The following is a 27,317-nucleotide window of genomic DNA, read 5'->3' as shown; positions in this document are numbered from 1 at the left end:
ATATATATATATATATATATATATATATATATATATATATGCACACTACCGTTCAAAAGTTTGGGGTCACATTGAAATGTCCTTATTTTTGAAGGAAAAGCACTGTACTTTTCAAAGAAGATAACTTTAAACTAGTCTTAACTTTAAAGAAATACACTCTATACATTGCTAATGTGGTAAATTAATATTCTAGCTGCAAATGTCTGGTTTTTGGTGCAATATCTACATAGGTGTATAGAGGCCCATTTCCAGCAACTATCACTCCAGTGTTCTAATGGTACAATGTGTTTGCTCATTGGCTCAGAAGGCTAATTGATGATTAGAAAACCCTTGTGCAATCATGTTCACACATCTGAAAACAGTTTAGCTCGTTACCGAAGCTACAAAACTGACCTTCCTTTGAGCAGATTGAGTTTCTGGAGCATCACATTTGTGGGGTCAAATAAACACTCAAAATGGCCAGAAAAAGAGAACTTTCATCTTAAACTCGACAGTCTATTCTTGTTCTTAGAAATGAAGGCTATTCCACAAAATTGTTTGGGTGACCCCGAACTTTTGAACGGTAGTGTATGTGTATATATATATATATATATATATATATATATATATATATATATATATATATATATACACACACATATATATATATATATATATATATATATATATATATATATATATATATATATATATATATATAATTTTTCGGATTATAAGGCGCAATTAAAATCCTTTAATTTTCTCAAAAATCGACAGCGCGCCTATAATCCATTCTGGTTGTGCTTACCGACCTGCTCATGTTCTCAAAACACTGGAATTTAGCAGCGCAGTGCGTCGAATACAGCCGCAAAATTATACTTTTATTATACTTTATGTTTCATTATAAGTTTATAAGCTGGAGATGTTTAGAACTATAAAGAGATGTATTATTTTGGTTTATTTCGTCAGAAAAACTAACGTCAAAACGACAGCGATTGCTTGCATCCTCACACGTCCTTTGTAGCAGTCATGGCGCCTGTTTAGTTGGCCTTCCTCTCTCTCTGTAGACAACTCTGAACAATTGGCCCCAGCCCTATGGTTAAAAAAACACTGCTACGTATAACTGATGAATTTATTACAGTCACTGGATGACTAAGTTGACCAAAGCAAAGCAACCACATCCAAAGCCTATTCAGCTTTACCAGGCAAGCATGAACGAGTAAGCCCCTAAATGTCAATTTCCCATGATGCTGTGCTTGCGCTAAGAAGAATGGCTGGGCTCCCAAAATGGAAAAAGAAATGTACCGTATTTTCCGGACCATAGGGTGCACCGGATTATAAGGCGCACTGCCGATGAATGGTCTATTTTCCATCTTTTTTCATATATAAAGCGCACTGGATTGTAGGGTGCATTAAAGGAGACTTATTATTTTTTTCTAAATGTAAAACACTTCGTGGTCTACATGACATGTAATGGTGGTTCCTTGGTCAAAATGTTGCATAGATTATGTTTTACAGATCATTTTCAAATCGCTTTCTGACAGTCGCTTCAGGATGCGCCGTTTTGTGGGCGGTCTTATTTACGTGGTTCACCTTCGGCAGCGTCTTCTCCCCCTCATCTTTGTTGTAGCGGCGTAGCGTGCAAGGACGAGAGTTGAAGAAGTCTCAAAAGATGGAACTAACTGTTTTAATGACATTCATACTTTACTTAAATCAATAACGGAGCAGCATCTTCTCATCCGCCGGAAATGTGTCCCGTGAAAAATAACTAATAACTAAAGTTCCTTGGGTGAATAATATAAACTCACTACACCGGTATGTTTTAGCGTTTTCATGGCAAGTTTACTGACAGATATAAGTAAGAACTTTCCTTTACACACTCAACATTAAGGGTTGGAATTGGGGGTTAAATCACCAAAAATTATTCCCGGGCGAGGGCAGCGCTACTGCCCACTGCTCCCCTCACCTGCCAAGGGGGTGAACAAGTGGATGAGTCAAATGCAGAGGACAAATTTCACCACACCTAGTGTGTGTGTGACAATCATTGGTACTTTAACATAAGAATATAAAGAAAAAGAAGAAGCTTATCGATTACGGTTTCGGCACGGACTAAAAAGGCGGACGAGCGCAATTGTTTAGGAATTATGCAGATCCCAAATACAGATAAGCAGGTGCCACAAAGTAAGAAAAGTTGCTTTTGCATAATATTGCGAAACAAAACGCCAGATAATATGTCTTACCTTATACACACACCATAATAATACTCTTATGTTAAAGCACAGTAAAATCCATCAAGTGGTGTGGCTTAATGGCTTACCAAAGTCGTACTAAAACATTGTGATAGATTTTTGAGCGCCGTGTGTAATGTTGTATATTTTATATAAAATGTTGGTGTTTACTTGAGTCGTATTGCCATCTTATTCCAGTCTACACGTATCTCTTATGTGTGGCTGCCATCTACTGGTCACACTTATTACACCATCCATCCATCCATCTTCTTCCGCTTAGCCGAGGTCGGGTCGCGGGGGCAGCAGCCTAAGCAGGGAAGCCCAGACTTCCCTCTCCCCAGCCACTTCGTCCAGCTCTTCCCGGGGGATCCCGAGGCGTTCCCAGGCCAGCCAGGAGACAGTCTTCCCTACGTGTCCTGGGTCTTCCCCGTGGCCTCCTACCGGTCGGACGTGCCCTAAACACCTCCCTAGGGAGGCGTTCAGGTGGCATCCTGACCAGATGCCCAAACCACCTCATCTGGCTCCTCTCGATGTGGAGGAGCAGCGGCTTTACTTTGAGCTCCTCCTGGATGACAGAGCTTCTCACCCTATCTCTAAGGGAGAGCCCCGCCACCCGGCGGAGGAAACTCATTTCGGCCGTTTGTACCCGTGATCTTGTCCTTTCGGTCATAACCCAAAGCTCATGATCATAAGTGAGGATGGGAACGTGGATCGACCGGTAATTTGAGAGCTTTGCCTCACGGCTCAGCTCCTTCTTCACCACAACGGATCGATACAGCGTTCGCATTGCTGAAGACGCCGCACCGATTAGCCTGTCGATCTCACGGTCCACTCTTCCCTCACTCGTGAACAAGACTCCGAGGTACTTGAACTCCTCCACTTGGGGCAAGATCTCCTCCCCAACCCGGAGATGGCACTCCACCCTTTTCCAGGCGAGAACCATGGCTTCGGACTTGGAGGTGCTGATTCCCATCCTTGTCACTTCACACTCAGCCGCGAACTGATCCAGTGAGAGCTGAAGATCCTGGCAAGATGAAGCCATCAGGACCACATCATCTGCAAAAAGCAGAGACGTAATCCTGCAGCCACCAAACCGGATCCCCTCAATGCCTTGACTGCGCCTAGAAATTCTGTCCATAAAAGTTATGAACAGAATCGGTGACAAAGGGCAGCCTTGGCGGAGTCCAACCCTCAATGGAAACGTGTCCGACTTACTGCTGGCAATGCGGACCCCAGCTCTGACACTGGTCATACAGGGAGTGGACCGCCACAATCAGACAGTCCGATACCCCACACTGAGCACTCCCCACAGGACTTCCCAAGGGGCACGGTCGAATGTGTTCTCCAAGTCCACAAAGCACATGTAGACTGGTTGGGCAAACTCCCATGCACCCTCAAGGACCCTGCCGAGAGTATAGAGCTGGTCCATAGTTCCACAACCAGAACGAAAACCACACTGTTCCTCCTGAATCAGAGGTTCGACTATCCGGCGTAGCCTCCTCTCCAGTACACCCGAATAGACCTTACCGGGAAGGCTGAGGAGTGTGATCCCACGATAGTTAGAACACACCCTCTGGTTCCCCTTTTTAAAGAGAGGAACCACCACCCCGTACTGCCAATCCAGAGGTACCGCCCCCGATGTCCACGCGATGCTGCAGAGTCTTGTCAACCAAGACAGCCCCACAGCATCTAGAGCCTTAAGGAACTCCGGGCGAATCTCATCCACCCCCGGGTCCTTGCCACCGAGGAGCTTTTTAACTACCTCAGCAACATCAGCCCCAGAAATAGGAGAGCCCACCACAGATTCCCCAGGCACTGCTTCATCATAGGAAGACGTGTTGGTGGGATTGAGGAGTTCTCCGAAGTATTCCCTCCACCGATCCACAACTTCCGCAGTCGAGGTCAGCAGAACACCATCCTCACCATACACGGTGTTGATAGTGCACTGCTTCCCCTTCCTGAGGCGGCGGATGGTAGGTCCAGAATCGCTTCGAAGCCGTCCGGAAGTCGTTTTCCATGGCTTCCCCAAACTCCTCCCATGTCCGAGTTTTTGCCTCCGCGACCGCTGAAGCCGCACACCGCTTGGCCTGTCGGTACCTGTCCGCTGCCTCAGGAGTCCCATGAGCCAAAAGAACCCGATAGGACTCCTTCTTCAGCTTCACCGCCGGTGTCCACCAACAGGTTCTAGGATTACCGCCACGACAGGCACCAACCACCTTGCGGCCACAGCTCCAATCAGCCGCCTCGACAATAGAGGCGCGGAACATGGTCCACTCGGACTCAATGTCCAGCACCTCCCTCGTGACATGTTCAAAGTTCTTCCGGAGGTGGGAATTGAAACTCTCTCTGACAGGAGACTCTGCCAGACGTACCCAGCAAACCCTCACAATGCGTTTGGGCCTGCCAGGTCTGTCCGGCATCCTCCCCCACCATCGCAGCCAACTCACCACCAGGTGGTGATAGGTAGAAAGCTCCGCCCCTCTCTTCACCCGAGTGTCCAAAACATGAGGCCGCAAATCCGATGACACAACTACAAAGTCGATCATGGAACTGCGGCCTAGGGTGTCCTGGTGCCAAGTGCACATATGGACACCCTTATGTTTGAACATGGTGTTCGTTATGGACAATCCGTGACGGGCACAAAAGTCCAATTACAAAACACCACTCTGGTTCAGATCCGGGCGGCCATTCTTCCCAATCACGCCTCTCCAGGTTTCACTGTCATTACACCATGTACCAAATAAAATAGCTTCGAGGTTGGTAAGGAAAACCGAATAATTCCATACATTAGGCGCACCGGGTTATAAGGCGCACTGTCGAGTTTTGAGGTGGCAAAAAAATTATTTTAAGTGCGCCTTATAGTGCGTAAAATACGGTAATTCACACATATTGCAGAAAAGAGGGAATGAGTAAGCATGCATGCATGCATGCAAGAAGGCAGGAGAGAACTGACAATATACTAAAAGCATATTCACATGCCTTTTGTGGTTGTCTTCCATTAACATTACAGTATTTGAATGACTTCCGAGGATCATTTCTATATCATGTCGTCTGGTAGTTACACTGAGCGTCCACAAGAAAAGAGGCTGTGACAATGGGGAGACCACACGCTGCTGAGCGGGCACATTTCAACAAAAGCCACTTTGCAGAGCATCCTCAGGGGGAAAGGGTCCAAGGAGATGAGCGGAACAATAAGGGAAAGCTATTACTACACAGGTGTGCTTTACACACACACACACACCCACACACACACACACACACACACACACACACACACACACACGTCAACCAATGCCATTAAAAGAGAGAGCGAGGAGACGAGAACGAACCATTAAGTGTCCAAAAGAGGCGAGCTCATCCCACACCAGAAGGCGGAATTAGAAGGTGGTGGAGGAAACATGAAATCATGTGGAGAAAGAAAAAATGAGGTGTAGGAAGGAGAAAAAAAAAGTGGCAAGGCAATTTTCACAAATGCTCCGAGAGTTTTCATTTGTCCGACATTACATGGAGGGCAAATGTTGAAGTTGTTCAGGGCACATCAAGGTCTCCTTGAACGCCTGCTTGCTTGTCTCCTGGAGGGAATACTAATTATGCTACACATGCAGGGGTCATAGGGAGAATGACAAACTCTTATCTAATAAAGCTTTATCAGGAACAAAAACATGCACCTGGAGATAGGTTGATTGGCAACACTAAATTGGCCCTAGTGTGTGAATGTGAGTGTGAATGTTGTCTGTCTATCTGTGTTGGCCCTGTGATGAGGTGGCGACTTGTCCAGGGTGTACCCCGCCTTCCGCCCGAATGCAGCTGAGATAGGCTCCAGCACCCCCCGCGACCCCAAAAGGGACAAGCGATAGAAAATGGATGGATGGAACAAAAGACTCCACGTTGTTTACGCGGATGCACGAAGGACTGCCTATTATGAGGTAACTTGTGATGCAATGTTGTGTTATTCTCCCAACAGTACTATTAACAGCACAATACAGTAACTGTGCGATATATTGGATAAAATCAGCTATGATAAACAATAATACCGATGTGATAGATAAAAATCTTGTCAAAATCATCCATCCACTTTCACCGTTGATTTAAACCACCTGATTGACTGATTGTGTTAACTACCACTGTGCTGCACCACACCGAACATACCGTATTTTTTTTTTAATCCTTAAATTTTCTCAAAAATCGACAGTGCGCCTAATGTACGGAATAATTCTGGTTGTGCTTACCGACCTCGAATCTATTTTATTTGGTTCACGGTGTGATGATAAGTGTGACGAGTTGGTAGTCACATATAAGAGATCTGTATCGACTGCAATATGACGCCAGTAAACAACACCAAAACTTTAAATGTTCCATTGAGAATAAAGAACATTGCACACAGCACTGAAAATCAGTCAAATTGTTTTTAGTATGACTTTGAAGCCGCACCGCTTGATGGATTGTTGGCCCGTAGTCAGAGATACAAGTATTACTATGGTGTGTGTATATCTGCCGTTTTGTTTCACAATATTATGCAAACGCAACTTTTCTAACCTTCTGGTACCTGCTGATGTGTATTTTAGATCTGCATAAGTCCTGAAAATTTGCGCCACTGTAGTCCGTGCCAATGACTTAGTCGATAAACTTCTTCGTTTTCTCTATCTTCTTATTATGGGACATTCACTCTCTGCTGTTGCCATTTTTAATACAAAGTAGCGTAAAGTTCTAACTTATATCTCGCTATGGAAGCGCTAAAAACTACCAGTGTATTGGGTTTACATAATTCACCCAAGGAACTTTAGTTATTAGAGAGTTCCGATCGGACGATTTTTCACGGGACACATTTCCGCCGTTGTTAATGCACTAGTGAGCCACAGATGAGGATATGCTGCTCCGTCGTTGATTGAAGTAAAGTCTGAATGTCATTAAAACAGTTAGCTCCATCTTTTGACACTTCTTCCACTCCCGTCCTTGCACGCTACACCGCTACAACAAAGATGACGGAGAAAAGACGCTGTCGAAGGTGAGCCACGTAAATAAGACCGCCCACAAAACAGCGCATCGATCCTGAAGCAACTGTCAGAAAGCGACTTGAAGATGATCTGTAAAACATAATCTATGCAATATTTTGACCAAAGAACCACCATTACATGTTATGTACACCACAAGGAAGTGTTTTACATTTAGAGAAAAAAAATATATAACCCCATTAATGCACCTTATAATCCTGTGCGCCTTTTGTATGAAAAAATACCTGAATAGACCTGCTCATCGGCAGTGCGCCCTGTGGTCCAGAAAATACAGTACAAAAACAAATGGAATATTTTGACAGTAAGAGTGATTTCCTCTTATTATACTGACACCGAATGTAATTATTATTTTTTTCCACATACAAAAAACAAGTTTTAAAAACATGTCGTCTTGTACTTTGGACCAAGTTGGTAAAGATTCTTGTCTTATATTCAGGCAATACATGACATGGAATTTCTTAAAGGGGAACTGCCCTTTTTGGGGTAATTTTGCCAATCGTTGACAATCATTATAAGAGACATGACGATGGATGTTATGTTTTTAATACGTTGTAAATATTAAATTAATGTGATCAAAAGTCCGCTTACAATGGAGCCGTTCAAATCTGCCTATAAAGCCCCGAAAAAAACAAACAAGCACCTCCATTGAGGTTTTATATACATGATGTAAGTATATACAGTACAGGCCAAAAGTTTGGACACACCTTCTCATTCAATATGTTTTCTTTTCTTCTTTTCATGACTATTTACATTGTAGATTGTCACTGAAAGCATCAGAACTATGAATAAACAAATGTGGAGTTATGTACTTAACAAAAAAAGGTGAAATAACTGAAGACATGTTTTATATTGTAGTTTCTTCAAAATAGCCACCCTTTGCTCAGATTACTGTTTCGCACACTCATAGCATTCTCTCGATGAGCTTCAGAGATAGTCAGCTGAAAGGGTTTCCACTTCACAGGTGTCATAGTTTTGATGCCTTCAGTGACAATCTATACTGTATATACATGAAAATAAAGAAAACGCATTGAAATGAGGTGTGTCCAAACTTTTGGCTTGTACTGTATATAATGTAGTAATGGGCAGATTTACAATAATCAATATTTGCGTATGTTGAACATTTTAAGAATACGCGGCACATTAATTTCAAAAAACGCATCACAAAGTTTGCTTTTCTTTTTCACGGATTTCTGCTCACTGCAGACTTTATGAGAGCCAACAAACATAAAACATCACTTACTGTACAAGGTCCGCTGTCAATTGGATGCAGACGGCTGAGATGTTCATATATTCCCATATAGATTAAGAATGTCTCAATTCTCGCGCAGAAACGGGGTCAGGGGAGACTCTGAAACTGTTTTTGTGTCTTTCTCTCCAGTTCCAGGTCCTAAATGTGTAACGTGGTGGTCGCATGGTGATGCGCGGATTGTTCTTCCATGCGATGCAGCAGGAACTCCGGCGACAAAGGTGCAGGTAGGAAATTGTTTATTCCTATAAATAATTCTAAATAAATACAAAAACTAACAAATCAAGCGTGCAAATAGCACTGGAAGCCAATGGGATAGCAACACAGGAAAAACTAAGGTGGAACTTAGCTCAAGAAACCTGACTTTCTCAGTGCCCTAATGGTTAGAGTGTCCGCCCTGAGATCGGTAGGTTGTTAGTTCAAACCCCTGTCGAGTCATACCAAAGACTATAAAAATGGGACCCATTACCTCCCTGCTTGGCACTCAGCATCAAGGGTTGGAATTGGGGGTTAAATCACCTCCCAGGGGGTGATCAAGGGTGATGGGTCAAATGCAGAGGATAATTTCGCCACACCTCGTGTGTGTGTGAAAATCACTGGTACTTTAACTTTTAAACACAAGGAAGACACGTAACAGTTGCATGATAGCAAACAAAAGCACCAGAATGAGTGAGGCGAAAAGGCAGGACTAAATAGCTCTCTGATTAGTGCCCAGGAACAGGTGCGTGTCCTGAACACTAATCAGAGGCAGGTGAACAAAATGAATAACCATAGCAACCAAGGAGACACAAAACAGGGGCGCTGAAACAGAACTTAAACAAGTGAATCAAAACGTAAATAAACTATGATCCGGACAACGGATCATAGCAAAATGGCGGAGAAAGTGTACCAACTTGTTGGATTATATCCTCAGCCATCTACTTTCCAGGTGAGAGGCATGATTTATGATCTACAATAAACTTCCAAGAAGTAGGGAAGCGAGGAAACAGCAGACCACTCGACCACGTCGCCGCTACTAATAGTTTGTCTGCGTTCACACTTATATCAATAATACTTTATTATTCAAGTCACAAAATGTAAATTGAGTATTTTTGGCGCTTTTTAGATATTTGTTTTTATTTTATTTATGTTTAATATTTAGAATGCACTTTTCAAAAATCCATCCGTCATCTTGTCTTTCGAAAAAATTGTTGCACAGCAGCTAAATGAACACTTAGCGTCTAACAATCTCTGTGAACCTTTTCAATCAATCAAGCAGATCACTCTACGGAGACAGCCCTCGCAAAAATGACAAATGATCTATTGCTAACGATGGATTCTGATGTGTCATCTATGCTGCTGCTTCTTGATCTTAGCGCTGCTTTTGATACCGTTGATCATAATATTTTATTAGAGCGTATCAAAACACGTACTGGTATGTCAGACTTAGCCTTGTCATGGTTTAACTCTTATCTTACTGACAGAATGCAGTGCGTCTCCCATAACAATGTGACCTCGGACTATGTCAAGGTAACGTGCGGAGTCCCCCAGGGTTCGGTTCTTGGCCCTGCACTCTTTAGTATTTACATGCTGCCGCTAAGTGACATCATACGCAAATACGGTGTTAGCTTTCACTCTTATGCTGATGACACCCAGCTCTACATGCCCCTAAAGCTGACCAACACGCCGGATTGTAGTCAGCTTGAGGCATGTCTTAATGAAATTAAACAATGGATGTCTGCTAACTTTTTGCAACTCAACGCTAAGAAAACGGAAATGCTGATTATCGGTCCTGCTTAACATCGACATCTATTTAATAATACCACTTTAACATTTGACAAGCAAACAATTACACAAGCCGACTCGGTAAAGAATCTGGGTATTATTTTCGACCCAACTCTCTCGTTTGAGTCACACATTAAGAGTGTTACTAAAATGGCCTTTCATCTCCGTAATATCGCAAAAATTCGTTCCATTTTGTCCACTAGCGACGCTGAGATCATTATTCATGCGTTCGTTACGTCTCGTCTCGATTACTGTAACGTATTATTTTCAGGTCTCCTTATGTCTAGCATTAAAAGATTACAGTTGGTACAAAATGCGGCTGCTAGACTTTTGACAAGAACAAGAAAGTTTGATCATATTACGCCTATACTGGCTCACCTGCACTGGCTTCCTGTGCACTTAAGATGCGACTTTAAGGTTTTACTACAAAAGCATAAAATACTACACGGTCTAGCTCCATCCTATCTTGCTGACTGTATTGTACCATATGTCCCGGCAAGAAATCTGCGTTCAAAGAACTCCGGCTTATTAGTGATTCCCAGAGCCCAAAAAAAGTCTGCGGGCTATAGAGCGTTTTCTGTTCGGGCTCCAGTACTATGGAATGCCCTCCCGGTAAAAGTTAGAGATGCTACCTCAGTAGAAGCATTTAAGTCCCATCTTAAAACTCATTTGTATACTGTAGCCTTTAAATAGACCCCCCTTTTTTAGAGCAGTTGATCTGCCGTTTTCTTTTCTCCTTTGCCCACTCGCCGGGTTATTCCGGTTCCGGTGACCATGGATGAGATGCTGGCTGTCCAGAGTTGGGACCCGGGGTGGACCGCTCGCCTGTGCATCGGTTGGGGACGTCTCTGCGCTACTGACCTGTCTCCGCTCGAGATGGTCTCCTGCTGGCCCCATTATGGACTGGACTCTCACTGTTATGTGGATCCACTAGGGACTGTACTTAGAGGGGGGGTTACCCACATATGCGGTCCCCTCCAAGGTTTCTCATAGTCATTCACATCGACATCCCTTGTGTGGGCTCTGTGCCGATGATGTTGTGGCTTGTGCAACCCTTTGAGACTTTTGTGATTTAGGGCTATATAAATAAAAATTGATTGATTGATTGATAATGATTGTGAACGATAAGCAAAATTCCAAAGAAAAGTGCAAATCCTTTTTAAGCGATATTTCAATAACTAAACGAAAATATGCCTCTGTCATTTTCATGTTGCTTGTATTCTGCTGCTTCTGATCTTGTTTTGTGTTTTGTGTTCCCAATCACATAATATCTACGGCTTTTCACACACACAAGAATGCAAGGCATTCTTGGTCAACAGCCATACAGGTCACACTGAGGGTAGCTGTATAAAAAACTTTAACACTGTTACAAATAAGCTCTGCTTCTTCCTACTCCTTTCCGAACACGTTGAAAAGAGAAACTGGAAATTGTGATGTATCATGTTGTATGCTTGCATGTTCGAAATAAACTCAAACTCAAACTCAATATGTGCCACACTGTGAACCCACACCAAACAAGAATGACAAACACATTTCGGAAGAACATCTGTGCTCTGTTGTGGGACCATAATAATACGATTTGATGTCTTTATATGTTTAATGTTTAATGCCAATACTACTACTAGGCCTCCTACTCAGTGGCCTAGTGGTTAGAGTGTCCGTCCTGAGATCGGTAGGTTGTGAGTTCAAACCCCGGCCGAGTCATACCAAAGACTATAAAAATGGGACCCATTACCTCCCTGATATGAACTTAGCATCAAGGGTTGGAATTGGGGGTTAAATCACCAAAAATGATTCCCGGGCGCGGCACCGTTGCTGCTCACTGCTCCCCTCACCTCCCAGTGGGTGATCAAGGGGATGGGTCAAATTCAGAGGACAAATTTCACCACACCTAGTGTGTGTGTGACAATCATTGGTTCTTCAACTTAACTTTAAATAGAAATCAATAAACTTCTCCCACGGATGATGGGTAGGCTCCTCCATCGCTTTTGTCTGCTTTACTTCCGGTTCACCATCGTTGTGTCCGTTTAACTTCCGGTTCACTTACATAGGAAAAAAAAAATTTTGCGAGCTGTTGCAAAACATTGTTTAACCCCCACGTTCATATTTCGCTGTGTTTCTTGCATTTTAGTTGTGTTTCGCTTGAATGTAAAATCGATCGAGAGGGGGTGGACGTTCATATGCTGTCAATATTCAGTGTTTTATCGGTCATAGTTAATATTGTAAATCCCAAATTATTTGTTTTCGTGTACATTCTGGGTGTCTCATTCAGTAAAAAAATTTAAACTTCCATTCGTTTATTTTTTAAGGTGGTCTGTCTAACATTTTTAGCATTCAATCAGACATTATTGTGAGGTTTTGTATTAGTGTTCATAAAAATCAGATATACCGGCCCCAGTTACATTTTTTTCTCTAAATTTGGACCCCCGAGTCAAAATAATTGCCCAGGCCTGCAATAGAACATAAAACGTGTGCAGCTGCAGTGTTTATGGACTTGGTGAAATGCAGATAATAATTTTGCCACACCTAGTGTGTATGTGACAATCATTGGTACTTCAACTTAACAAAAGCATTTCATACAATGAATCATAATATTTTAATTAACACATTTGAACGGTATGGCATTAGAAGGTTGGTCTTGAACTGGGTAAGAAGTTATTTAACCGACAGGGAAAATATGTGAAGCTAGGCAAACACATCTAATATCTTAATCATAACCGGCATGGGCGGCATTGCGTAGTGGGTAGAGCGCCCGTGTCAGAAACCTGAGGGTTGCAGGTTCGCTCCCCGCCTCTTACCATGCCGTTGTGTCCTTGGGCAGGACACTTCACCCTTGCCCCCGATGCCACTCACACCGGTGAATGAATGATAGGTGGTGGTCGGAGGGGCCGTAGGCGCAAATTGGCAGCCACGCTTCCGTCAGTCTACCCCAGGGCAGCTGTGGCTACGAAAGTAGCTTACCACCACCAGGTGTGAATGAATGATGGGTTTTTAACATGTAAAGCGACTTTGGGTACTTAGAAAAGCGCTGTATAAATCCCAGGTATGGCGAAGTTGGTAGAGTGGCTGTGCCAGCAATCGGAGTGTTGCTGGTTACTGGGGTTCAATTCCCACCTTCTACCTTCCTAGTCATGTCCGTTGTGTCCTTGGGCAAGACACTTCACCCTTTGCCTCTGATGGCTGCTGGTTAGCGCCTTGCATGGCAGCTCCCGCCATCAGTGTGTGAATGTGTGTGTGAATGGGTAAATGTGGAAATACTGTCAAAGCGCTTTGAGTACCTTGAAGGTAGAAAAGCGCTATACAAGTATAACCCATTTATCATTTATTTATTATAATTCAGCTACCGTATTTTCCGCACCATAAGCCGCACCTAAAAACCACAAATTTTCTCAAAAGCTGACAGTGCGGCTTATAACCCGGTGCGCTTTATATATGGATTAATATTAATATTTATTTTCATAAAGTTTAGGTCTCGCAACTACGGTAAACAGCCGCCATCTTTTTTCCCCGTAGAAGAGGAAGCGCTTCTTCTTCCACGGTAAGCAACCGCCCCCATAGAAGAGGAAGCGCTTCTTCTTCTACTGTAAGCAACCGCCAAGGTGAGCACCCGCCCCCGTAGAAGAAGAAGCGCGCGGATATTTCATTTCATTTGTGTGTTTCTGTAAAGACCACAAAATGTCTCCTACTAAGAGACACGCGTACAAGGTTGCACTGACTTTTGATATTCCTGTGAACCGCACTGTGGATACAACGGGAGCACGTACGGTGAATATCCGTTAGCTTGCCATGCTAACGGCCAGAAACTTCCACCCATGGTGATATTCAAAAGGAAGACCTTGCCAAAAGAGAACTTTCCAGCCGGCGTCATCATAAAAGCTAACTCGAAGGGATGGATGGATGAAGAAAAGATGGGCGAAGAGACCGGGTGACTTTTTTCACGCAGCTCCGTCCCTGTTGATCTACGACTGCATGCGCGTCCACATCACAGATGGTGTCAAAAAACAAGTGAAGCACACCGAAGAAGAAGAATTCGAGGGATTTGTGGATGAGTAATAACTTCAGAACGTGAGCTTTAAATGTTTGTTTTGTGTGTTGTGTGACATTAACGTTCGAGCAACGTTGAGTTATTGATGTTGCTATTGCTCTGCACTATTTTGAGTGTTACTATTTTTGTGATTGCACATTTGCACATTACATTTTGGGAGTGAACAGAGTTGTTAGAACGCTGGTTTGTAATATATTAAAGTTGGACTGACCTGACTGTTTTTTTGACATTCCCTTTAGCGCAGCGTAGGTGCGGCTAATAACACGGGGCGGCTAATAGGTAAACAAAGTTTTGAAATATGCCATTCATTGAAAGTGCGGCTAATAACACGGGGCGGCTTATGGTGCGGAAAATACGGTACTTAAAAACTGAACACGATAGACAGCCATTTAGTAGATATTGCACACAAATGCAATATTCTATCATTGCACAGTCTCAGTGTGTTGTATGCACAGGATTCATGTTTTAAACTGTCTTAAAGAAAGTGCATTTATGAAACACAGAAGGCGTGACAGGTCCCCTCTCTCAGCTATTAACAATAGATAGCAAAGTTCAACAAGATATTCACATCATCGGCTATTTTCCACTGTTGTCGGGTCCTGACATATTTTTCAAACATGACATAATTAGACATGGTTTCATTGCTTGTTTAGTGTTGACAGCACATGGAAGAAAATACTGAAATAGTGCAATTAAGAGACCAATAGCAACACAATTAGACAGCACGCTCTTCATGCTTAACATAGTCAGATACATTAATGTAGGTGTAACAACTACAACACATATTGACACTGTCTCCAACATTGCTGGCTTCAGTCAATATGTTTCACACCCACTACGAGTAGAAAGCACACTTATACACAGAAACAGTGCAGCCTTTACTGTAATTGTTTATATGTTTTGAACATGCTTAACAAGTTAAATCGGAGAACATGATATGTTTAAACTTATACAACTCCGCATGTCCAAAATGGAGTAAAAACTACAAAACCCTAAACCAGTGAAGTTGGCACGTTGTGTAAATCGTAAATAAAAACAGAATACAACATTTTGTAAATCATTTTCAACCTATATTCAATTGAATAGACTGCGAAGACAAGATACTTAATGTTCCAACTAGAAAACATTATTTTTTGCAAATATTAGTTAATTTGGAATTAGATGCCTGCAACATGTTTCAAAAAAGCTGGCACAAGTGGCAAAAGAGACTGAGAAAGTTGAGGAATGCTCATCAAACACGTATTTGGAACATCCGACAGGTGTACAGGCTAATTGGGAACAGGTGGGTGCCATGATTGGGTATAAAAGCAGCTTCCATGAAATGCTCAGTCATTCACAAACAAGGATGGGGCGAGGGTCACCACTTTGTAAACAAATGAGTGAGCAAATTGTCAAACAGTTTAAGAACATTTCTCAACGAGCTATTGCAAGGAATTTAGGGATTTCACCATCTACGGTCCGTAATATCATCAAAAAGGTTCAGAGAATCTGGAGAAATCACTGCACGTAAGCGATGATATTACAAACTTTGGATCCCTCAGGCGGTACTGCATCAAAAACTGACAGTGTGTAAAGGATATCACCACATGGGCTCAAGAACACTTCATAAAACCACTGTCAGTAACTACAGTTGGTCGCTACATCTGTAAGTGCAAGTTAAAACTCTCCTATGCAAAGCGAAAGCCATTTATCAACAACACCCAGAAACGCAGCCGGCTTGGCTGGGCCCGAGCTCTGACAAGTCCACATTTCAAATTTTTTGGGGAAACTGTGGACGTTGTGTCCTCCGGAACAAAGCGGAAAAGAACCATCCGGACTGTTATAGGCACAAAGTTCAAAAGCCAGCATCTGTGATGGTATGGGGGTGTATTAGTGCCCAAGGCATGAGTAACTTACACATGTGTGAAAGCACCATTAATGCTGAAAGTTATTTACAGGTTTTGGAGCAACATATGTTTCCATCCAAGAAACGTTATCATGGATGCCCCTGCTTATTTCAGCAAGACAATGCCAAGCCACGTGTTACAACAGCATGGCTTCATAGTAAAAGAGTGTGGGTACTAGAATGGCCTGCCTGTAGTCCAGACCTGTCTCCCATTGAAAATGTGTGGTGCATTATGAAGTCTAAGATACCACAACGGACTGCTGAACAATTTAAGCTGTACATCAAGCAAGAATGGGAAAAAATTACACCTGAAAGCTTCAAAAATTGGTCTCCTCAGTTCCCAAACATTTACTGAGTGTTGTTAAAAGGAAAGGCCATGTAACACAGTGGTAAAAATGCCCCTGTGACAACTTTTTTGCAAAGTGTTGCTGCCCTTAAATTAAAAGTGAATGATTATTGGCAAAAAAGAAAAATGTTTCTCACTTCGAACATTAAATATCTTGTCTTTGCAGTCTATTCAATTGAATATAAGTTGAAAATGATTTGCAAATCATTGTATTCTGTTTTTATTTACCATTTACACAATGTGCCAACTTTACTGGTTTTGGGTTTTGTAGATTATTTCATGCTATTCCTTCTCCATGTCTCAGCAAACATGTTAAACACTGTTAAACACCTAAAAGTCAGTGTAGCTATGATAGGAGAGGAATGCCTCCCATGTTTTTTTTTACCATTATTCTCCACATTCTCTCAACCTGTGGTTTCTATTCTCTGTGTTGACAGAGACATGCAGCGAAGTAATAAATCCTCACTGTTGACGACCGGCCATAAAGACTGAGAACCTAATCCAATTCGCTGGTGCGGGGACGTCGCATCATGCTGGGGGCAAAAGGCCTAAGAAGCAGTCGATAAACCCACAAGTATTCTTCGGATCAGAAAAAAAGGAGTAAGGTTTACCTGGGGCCCTCAAAAATATATAGTATACTAGAACAGTTTTTGAGCATTTCTATAAGGAAACCGTCTTGGTCAATGTTGGCTAAATCCTGAACTTTCCTATTCTTATTGTTCCGAGTATGATTATTTCGATACAAGTTTTTTACTTCCAATATGATATTGGGACCTTGAGTATTGGCCAATACCAATATTGATCCTATACAGCAGGGGTCACCAACGCGGTGCCCGCGGGCACCAGGTAGCCCGTAAGGACCAGATGAGTAGCCCGCTGGCCTGTTCTAAAAATAGCTCAAATAGCAGCACTTACCAGTGAGCTGCCTCTATTTTTTAAATTTTATTTATTTACTAGCAAGCTGGTCTCGCTTTGCCCGACATTTTTAATTCTAAGAGCGACAAAACTCAAATAGAATTTGAAAATCCAAGAAAATATTTTAAAGACTTGGGGCCGTACATATCAAGCTTCTTAGAGTGCCATTTTACACTTAAGTCCTGAGAATTTGCGAAATTTAGTCCTACTCTCAAACTTAAGAATAAAAGCTTTTTATCAACGTTCTTAAGTCTAAGAATCACTCCTACTCTCCACGATATTTAAGAGACCTTCAGAGGTGTCTTAAGTGGTTAGGAGTTGCCAGCAGGGGATGGCACTGAGGCGAGAGAGACATGCGCGAACGTTCAGGGAACGGAACAATGTTTGGTTTTTTTTTGATGACGAGCAGCTGATCAAACGGTATCGTTTAGACAGAGCGGATATTATTTTTGTCACAGATTTAATACTTTTCGATTCCTTGTTGATTTCTGCATGTGTCTGCAGTGGGCTAGTATATATAGAGCCACCCACACCAGTTTCAAATTAGTTGCCTAATTAATGAATTGGAAAGAAAATGTTATGACAGTAGCGTATGTGTGTGGCCGTGAGGTGAGTGACGTCAGTGAGTGTGTGGGCGATAGAAGAGAGGGAGCGGTAGCGTGAGTGCCGGCGGGGACTAGTTTGTTTTGTATTATTTTGTAGTTTATTGTCAAAATATACACTCCCATTGTCCACTTAAATATTTCCAAGATATTTCTTTATTCTTAGACAACGGATTCCCTTCCGTGATTGGTCATTTCTATGGACACAGAAATTACGTCACCTAAAATTCCGTTTACGGCACATAGTAATGTCGTAATTCAGCTCTGAGTGTGACACTTAAGATTCAGTAAGACGCTTGATAACTAACTTTTAAGTGCAGCTTTCAGCAAAGAATTTATTTACTCTTAAGTCAACTCTTAGCAGACTTCTTAGGAGTAATTCTAAGAAGCTTGATAAGTACGGCCCTTGGTCTTCACTTGTTTAAATAAATTCATTATTTGTTTTACTTTGCTTCTTATAACTTCCAGAAAGACAATTTTAGAGAAAAAAATACAACCTTAAAAATGATTTTAGGATTTTTAAACACATATACCTTTTTACCTTTTAAATTCCTTCCTCTTCTTTCCTGACAATTTAAATCAATGTTCAAGTACTTTTTTTTTTTTTTATTGTAAAGAATAATACATACATTTTAATTTAATTCTTCAATTTAGCTTCTGTTTTTTCGACAAATAATATTTGTGAAATATTTCTTCAAACTTGTCATGATTAAAATTCAAAAAAATTATTCTGGCAAATCTAGAAAATCTGTAGAATCAAATGTAAACCTTATTTCAAAGTCTTTTGAATTTCTTTTAAAATTTTTGTTCTGGAAAATCTAGAAGAAATAACGATTTGTCTTTGTTAGAAATATAGCTTGGTCCAATTTGTTATATATTCTAACAAAGTGCAGATTGGATTTTAACCTATTTAAAACATGTAATCCAAATTCTAAAATTAATCTTAAACAGGAAAAATTACTAATGATGTTCCATAAATTCTTTTTATAATTTTTTCAAAAAGATTCGAATTAGCTAGTTTTTCTCTTCTTTTTTTCGGTTGAATTTTGAATTTTAAAGAGTCGAAATTGAAGATAAACTATGTTTCAAAATTTAACTGTCATTTTTTTCGTGTTTTCTCCTCTTTTAAACCGTTCAATTAAGTGTAAATATCGTTAATTATTAATAATAACATAGAGTTAAAAGTAAATTGAGCAAATTGGCTATTTCTGGCAATGTATTTAAGTGTGTATCAAACTGGTAGCCCTTCGCATTAATCAGTACCCAAGAAGTAGCTCTTTGTTTCAAAAAGGTTGGTGACCCCTGCTATACAGTATCAGCATGAATCATACATACATACATTTATCAGTGTGGAATGTAAGAAAAGGCTTAATCAAGTGAAATTACTCAAAAAACAATGACAGATAATACAAATATTAACCTATTTATTATCAACTGTCTAAGATGTCTCTAAGTTGATGTGGAGTGGTAATTTCGTTTTTGGCGAGTTTGAGTGGCCACAATTATTTAAGTTAAGTGCATGACGCAATAAGTTGAATGATGCGGCCACATGTGTTACTAGATATTGGCTAATATGCTTCTGCCCTAGAAACATATATATAGTATAAGTAATATGCTACTATACTTATTTGAAACATGTTTATATTGACAAATGTGTTTAATACTGCGTTATTGTTCAATTAAGGCATATGTCTAGCCCAGGGGTCACCAACACGGTGCCCACGGGCACCAGGTCGCCCGTAAGGACCAGATGAGTCGCCCGCGGGCCTGTTCTACAAAAAAAAAAAAAAAATTATTTTTTTTTTTTTTAAATTAAATCTACATAGAAAAAACACAAGATACACTTTCAATCAGTGCATCAACCCAAACAACCTCCCCCATGCACACTCATCCACACCCACTCACACAAAAGGGGTTATTTCTTTCTGCTACCAATATTCTGGTTCTCACAACATAGACAACACATCTGCAAGGGACACAGTCCCTGAAGCACACATGATTGTATAGGCTGCTGGTCCACTAAAATTTTCATTAATTACTATTTTTTATGTAATTATTTTTATATTGTTTTACTTTCTTTTTTATCCAAGAAAATGTTTTTTATTTATTTATCTTATTTTATTTATTTTTTTAAAAAAGGGCCTTATCTTCAACAGACCAGGTTGTCAATGAAATTAGATTTGTTTAAAGGTTTTTTTAAACCAGGCCCAGTCCAGATAATGTCCAAGTCGGACTCAGCAACACACACCTTCATTCATGTACACAGAAAAAAATTAGGGAACACAACAGATTGCATATAATTTATAAACAAAATTACATTTTCAAAATAAGCATTTATGTACAGTCCAGATTATGTCCAGGTCACTCAAATTAGGGAACACAACAACAGATATCATATAATCTATAAACATAATTATACTTTCAAAATAAGCCTTTGAGGACTTCTCATCTTTTTTTAATGTTTTTTGGCATCATTATCGTTTTCAACCATGTAACTTTCTAAAGTTAGAAAATACTGAATAAATGTTTTAAAGAAAGTAATACTAAGTGAATATCTGTTTTTGGCCTTAAAAATAAACATTTTACCGAGTACTATAATTAAATTGACTAAATCATGATTGTCAATGAAGTCTCCTAAAATAACAGAAACCACTAAGCTTCATAAACAAACCAATCTTTAAACACATTTTTTCAACTTCCACCCAAAACAAAGACAATATGACAATACCAAAACAAATGCATGGTGGATTCAGGCTCCTGACAACAAAATCGGCAATCATCTGACTGTCATATTCCATAATTTTAACATTTTCCCTGTGGGTAAGAAGTTATAAATAATTTTAATTTGAAAATAACGATTTTGCACATCGATAGTGGTTTTATAGATTAGTTTGAATATGGCATCCCATGGCAACGGGCAGTCAAAAAAGTCCTCCCATTTTCCATTTGTGTTGTATGAGGCAGCCTTCAAAGATTTCTTTATTAAATAAAAATTATAAATGTTTCTATTTATTTTAGTTCCTTTTTGCCAACTGGAATTTCTTATTAGAGGTTTACAAACTAATAATTTAGTAGTTCCATAATTAATTATTTGTTTCCATCTTTTCCCAATTACTCCAGTTAGTTGATAAAATGAAAAGCTTGAGCAAGCATCACCATACATAGCTCTAAATTCATCATACTTCATAATTTTACCATTCTCATTGATAATATCATTGACAAAAATGATTCCTCTTTCAAACATATTTTTCCAAAAGAAAGGCTTTCCATCTATTACAATATTAGAGTTCATCCATATTAACTGCTGCAAAATATCGTCTTTTTTCTGGCACATAAAATTGAAAACACCACTATGAGTGGATTGTTTCCTTTATGAACCCCGCCATGTTTCCCAGCAGACTCTCTGGGAGGGGATCACTTGTAAAAAAGGATACAATTTCTTTTGATACAGTACATGTTTTTGTCCAACAGGACATTTGTGTACCACTCAATGTTTAAATACATCTTTGGAACATTGATGCTTTTAAAGACAGACACATAGCTTCAAGGTTGAGAAGTTTCAGGCCCCCATATTCATACTCTTTGTACAAAACCTTTCTTTTAATCTTTTCTGGTTTGCCGTTCCAGACAAAATCGAAGACCCTCCGCTCATAAATCTTAAAAAAGTTTTGTGATGGAGCTGGTAATGACAAAAACAACAAAAAAATAAATTGAGGAAAAATTAACGAGTTGGCAATAGACATTTTACCATACAAGGTTAGGGATTTCCCTTTCCATAATTGCATAATTTTGTCCAGCTTTCTTAGTCGATTGTCATAATTTACTGAGCTTAGATCTTCCAGATTTTCTGGGACAACAACACCAAGTATGTTAACTGGTCCATCTGTCCACAAAACAGGCACTTTGCATTCCATTCGAAAGGATGTTCCCTTTAGATTTCCGATCCTTAACATTTTACATTTATCATAATTAAGCTTAAGGCCAGATTGCTGTGAAAATATGTCCAAAAGATTAAGAAGGTTCCGCAAACAATGAGGAAAAATCTTATCTTTGTGAATCAGCCTTTTCTGACATGAACTTCATCAACAACAAACACAGAACACGCCTCACTGATGCACATCTGCAAGACTCACTCAGAGTTGCAGTGTCAAGTTACACACCAGAGTACAACACACTAGTTAACAGCATGCAATGCCAGGCTTCCCACTAACTAACAAAGAAACAGATAACAGATTTGGTGTCCAGTTCAAAGTGTGACATGATTTAAAAATTTGAGAGTTTACTTTTGTATTTTACATGAGTTATTATTTGTACAAATATGGTGCAAAGTAATTCATGATTTGTTAAAAAATGTTAGTGGCTATCTAGTTAAAATGGGATATTGTGATTTCACAAGACTGTCTTAGAAGTGATCATTTGAAAATGTTCAATTTGAAAAATGTGCACTTAGAGAAAATATAAAAATAAAGTGTTGCATATTGATATTTATCTGTTTCTATATATATTTATTGTGAGAAATCATTAAGATGATCAGTGTTTCCACAAAGATAAATATCATTAATTATTAATAATAACAGAGTTAAAGGTAAATTGAGCAAATTGGCTACTTCTGGCAATTTATTTAAGTGTGTATCTAACTGGTAGCCCTTCGCATTAATCAGTACCCAAGAAGTAGCCCTTGGTTTCAAAAAGGTTGGTGACCCCTGGTCTAGCCTGTGTGCTATTGTGTGCCTAGCTGTTGTGTAGCTGCTAGCTCCTAGTACCATGTTTAACTTGTGTAAATGACTGCACTAAAATACAAGTAGGTCAACCTTGGAGGACATATAGCGGTTTAGCTGTCCAGCTTTGCACAAGTAAACGTGTTTGTATGGAGTGCTGATATCGGAGATTTTAAGATGCTTACCGATATAATCCAATATCAATATCATATCAGGTTCTGAGTATTGGTCAATCCAACAAAAAAATATTAAGGATAGCCTATTAACTGCAGTCAATCATATATGGAGATATCCGCTGATGTCAATTGGAAAAACGTAGATGGAGAAAATTCCAAAATGGATTGTTTAGCTCAAGTATGAAGGAAGGTAAGCTATGTTTATAAATATCTCTGCAATGCCTCCACCAAACTTATGACGATCCCAAACACACAACAGCAGATATCAGGAATCAATAGGTAAGAAAAGTTGTTTTTTACCCCTTTAACGCTGGCAACTAGAAAATACCAGCTGCATTTCATAAGTTTCAATGAGTTTATATAAACATCTGGCTATAACTCTATATTAAGTGTGCCTATAAAGTAGGCCTGTGCAATTATTTTGACTTGAGGGGCCAAATCTAGAGAAAAAAATGTGTCTCAGGTTGACACACTCACAAACACACACACAGTACAGAAAATGTGTGTGTGTGTGTGTGTGTGTTAAGTTTCACTCTTCTACTCCAAAAAGGACCCACGGACAACTCATGATTTCCAATTGATGAACTTTGTATTTTCCAACTTGAAGCATTGTTGGTTTCATTTTAGTTGATCTACAATTAATCAGGTTGTAAAACCTTCAAAAAACAGAAACAGAGATGCTAACAATGTAATTACACAGGTATTTTCAAACAATGTTTTACAAATGCTTTTAAACCTCTGAATAATGTTTTAAACTTTCTACTTTTAAATAATGATTATATCCGATATTCCGATATTGTCCAACTCTTAATTACCGATTCCGATATCAACCGATACCGATATAGACAGTCGTAGAATTAACACATTATTATGCCTAATTTTGTTGTGATGCCCCGCTGGACGCATTAAACAATGTAACAAGGTTTTCCAAAATAAATCAACTCAAGTTATGGAAAAAAATGCCAACATGGCACTGCCATATTTATTATTGAAGTCACAAAGTGCATTATTTTTTTAACATGCCTCAAAACAGCAGCTTGGAATTCGGGACATGCTCTCCCCGAGAGAGCATGACGAGGTTGAGGTGGGCGGGGTAGGGGGTAGCGGGGGGTGTATATTGTAGCGTCCCGGAAGAGTTAGTGCTGCAAGGGGTTCTGGGTATTTGTTCTGTTGTGTTTATGTTGTGTTACGGTGCGGATGTTCTCCCGAAATGTGTTTGTCATTCTTGTTTGGTGTGGGTTCACAGTGTGGCGCATATTTGTAACAGTGTTAAAGTTGTTTATACGGTCACCCTCAGTGTGACCTGTATGGCTGTTGACCAAGTATGCCTGGCATTCACTTGTGTGTGTTAAAAGCTGTAGGCATCATATGATTGGGCCGGCACGCAAAGGCAGTGCCTTTAAGGTTTATTGGCGCTCTGTACTTCTCCCTACGTCCATGTACACAGCGGCGTTTTAAAAAGTCATACATTTTACTTTTTGAAACAGATACCGATAATTTCCGCTATTACATTTTAAAGCATTTATCGGCCGATAATATCAGCAGCCCGATATTATCGACATCTCTAATTTAAACAAACATATTGCTTGTCAAAATGAATATAGACATTTTAAATTAAATGCATGTAAATGAACTGCAAATTAGTTAACCATTTTAAATTAATTATATAATTAACTTAAATAAATTGAATGGAACAAGCAGGTTAAATTAACTGAACTAAATCCATTCAACAATTAGAGTAATTAAAGGGAATACAGAAACTACAAGAATGGCTACGGGATTGTAGATCGTCTCTTTTCTCGAAGTCTTTTAAACTTTTAACATTCTAAATTCAAGCTTAACTTTTAGCAAGAGTTAAACAAACATGAATGTATCCTTTAACTTTGCATTAATCTTTTGTACTTTTACCTTTAAACCCTTTTAACTTTAACCATTTGCCATTTTAACTTAAGCTTAACCCATTTGCGTGTGCTTTAAACTTTAAACAACTTGCTTTTAACTGGTCAAACACAGTATGCAATCAATGCTCAAAGTGAAACGCAGTGGTTTAACTTGAACCCAGCAGTTCAAACAAACAAATTAAGATAGTTGAGTAAGCAAATTAAGAAGCTTGCAGGTACAAGTTAAGCATATCTAAGTAAGCATTTCGATCGTCATCAAATGAACAAGCATATTCACCGACCATTGGTGTGTTTGCAGAAACTTGTAGAGTAGATCTTGCGGTTGTGGCTGCTTGCTGTTCTTCCTTGCATGCAGCTTGTTTGGTGAATGAATCTGACTGAACCTCCATTCCATCTCAGGTGCCTTCAATCAGTAATTTGTTGGCCATTTTCCCTTGGCATTCTGGGAATTGTAGTTCTCAATGGTTTTGACCATGTCGTTTTCCACCATGTAGGGCATGGATTGACACTGGACTGACACTTCTGTGTTTTTAACTCCACAGTGTGCTAATAAAAAACCTCACAATAATGTCTGATTGAATGCTAAAAACTTTATGACAGACCGCCTGAAAAATCGGAAGGGAATTTTATTTTGTTTTACTGAACGAGACACCCAGAATGTACCTGAAAATAAAGAATGTGGGATTTACAATATTAACTATGAACGATAAAACACTGAATATTGACAACTTACAACCTTCTTGATCCACATATTTTACAATCAAGCGAAACGCAACAAAAATGCAACAAACACAGTGAAATATGAACCCGAAGGGTAAAAAAAAAAACCCACCTACAATCTTAGATATTTGATATATCACTAAGCTTTAGAACTTTGTTGTAAAAATCTCCGCGTCTGTCCCTGACACCCGCATTTCAGGCTGGCCGCTCTGGAAACACTCTGTGGAAACACTCTGTGGAAACGCTCCCCACCCACACTGCTTGGTGCCTCGTCTGAGCTGCTGTGACACAGATCACCATACTGACTAATTAGTTTACCATAGTAACTATTTAGATTACCATAGTAACTAGTATATCATGCAAAAGCGCAGATTCCAACCATTAAAATTAGAGCTTTCCGATAATATCGGACTGCCGATATTATCAGCCGATAAATGCTTTGAAATGTAATATCGGAAATTATCAGTATCGGTTTCAAAATTATCGGTATCGGTTTCAAAAAGTAAGATTTATTACTTTTTAAGACGCCGCTGTGTACAGGGACGTAGGGAAAAGTACAGAACGCCAATAAATCTTAAAGGCACTGCCTTTGCGTGCCGGCCCAATCACATAATTTCTACGGCGTTTCACACACACAAGTGAATGCAATACTTGGTCAACAGCCATACAGGTCACACTGAGGGTGACGGAAATAACAACTTCAACACTGTTACAAATAGGGCCACACTGTGAACCCACACCAAACAAGAATGACAAACACATTTTCGGGAGAACATCCGCACCGTAACACAACATAAACACAACAGAACAAATACCCAGAACCCCTTGCAGCACTAACTCTTCCGGTACGCTACAATACACACCCCCGCTACCCCCCCCCCCCCCCCACACACACACACACACACCTCAAACCCCCCCAAGCCCCGCCCACCTCAACCTCCTTGAGCATGTCCCAAATTCCAAGCTGCTGTTTTGAGGCATGTTAAAAAAAATAATGCACTTTGTGACTTCAATAATAAATATGGCAGTGCCATGTTGGCATTTTTTTCCGTAACTTGAGTTGATTTATTTTGGAAAACCTTGTTACATTGTTTAATGCATCCAGCGGGGCATCACAACAAAATTAGGCATAATAATGTGTTAATTCCACGACTGTATATATCGGTATCGGTTGATATCGTAATCGGTAATTAAGAGTTGGACAATATCGGAATATTGGATATCGGCAAAAAAGCCATTATCGGACATGTCTAATTGAAATACTTTCTGTAGTTCAAGACTTATGGTCATTCAAAAACGTCACTGCACATCATAATGGCAGCTACAGTTTCCATCTTAAAGATCTAAAAAAAATGTTGGAATGTTGGAAAATGTTGAAAAGCTCAACGGTCCTTTATTTGCCCAGGTCTGCTATAAAGGTTCCATAGAGAACTTCAGTCAAGTCTCTATATTCAAATGATCTAACCCTGTCATGGAGCCGTCTACATTTAGCCCTTATTAAAGTCAGTCTTTGCTTTGTTTGCCGCACTTCATATTTAAATAATTGCCGCGTGATATATTCCGCCATTAGACAGGTGCCACTGTAACAAGGCAATCAATGTAAATGCGTTCACGGTGGACATACAGTTCCTACTTGATGCATGTGTTATGTCGACAGCCCTCTTTAGAATTTTGTGACAAAGCATGAACGGATACCTGACGTTTTGATGCGTAATCATATTTTCCCAGGGAAGGTAGAAGAGGACGACTGACAGATTGAAGGAGAGTGAGATTGATGGCA

At 40.0% G+C, this 27,317-nt stretch overlaps 1 protein-coding gene across 14 annotated transcripts in view; it reads right to left on the bottom strand.

Moving 5' to 3' along the window:
* ncanb (neurocan b) overlaps positions 1 to 27,317 on the bottom strand; it is a 567,283-nt gene that overhangs the window by 363,823 nt on the left and 176,143 nt on the right. The window contains exon 1 of one of the 14 annotated variants that reach the window (XM_062039083.1): positions 25,099 to 25,189. The exons of 12 other annotated variants lie outside the window; for them this stretch is intronic. The gene's annotated coding sequence lies outside the window, so the exon portion shown is untranslated. Of the gene's footprint in view, positions 1 to 25,098; positions 25,190 to 27,317 lie in introns of those variants that run through there. One more of the 14 variants, XM_062039085.1, reaches the window with a different exon arrangement.

This window comes from Entelurus aequoreus, linkage group LG27, assembly GCF_033978785.1.
Source record: "Entelurus aequoreus isolate RoL-2023_Sb linkage group LG27, RoL_Eaeq_v1.1, whole genome shotgun sequence".
In the NCBI taxonomy this organism is placed as follows: Eukaryota; Metazoa; Chordata; class Actinopteri; order Syngnathiformes; family Syngnathidae; genus Entelurus; species Entelurus aequoreus.
The sequence above is the reverse complement of the archived record's forward strand: the minus strand, read 5'-3'. Positions and strand labels throughout refer to the sequence as shown.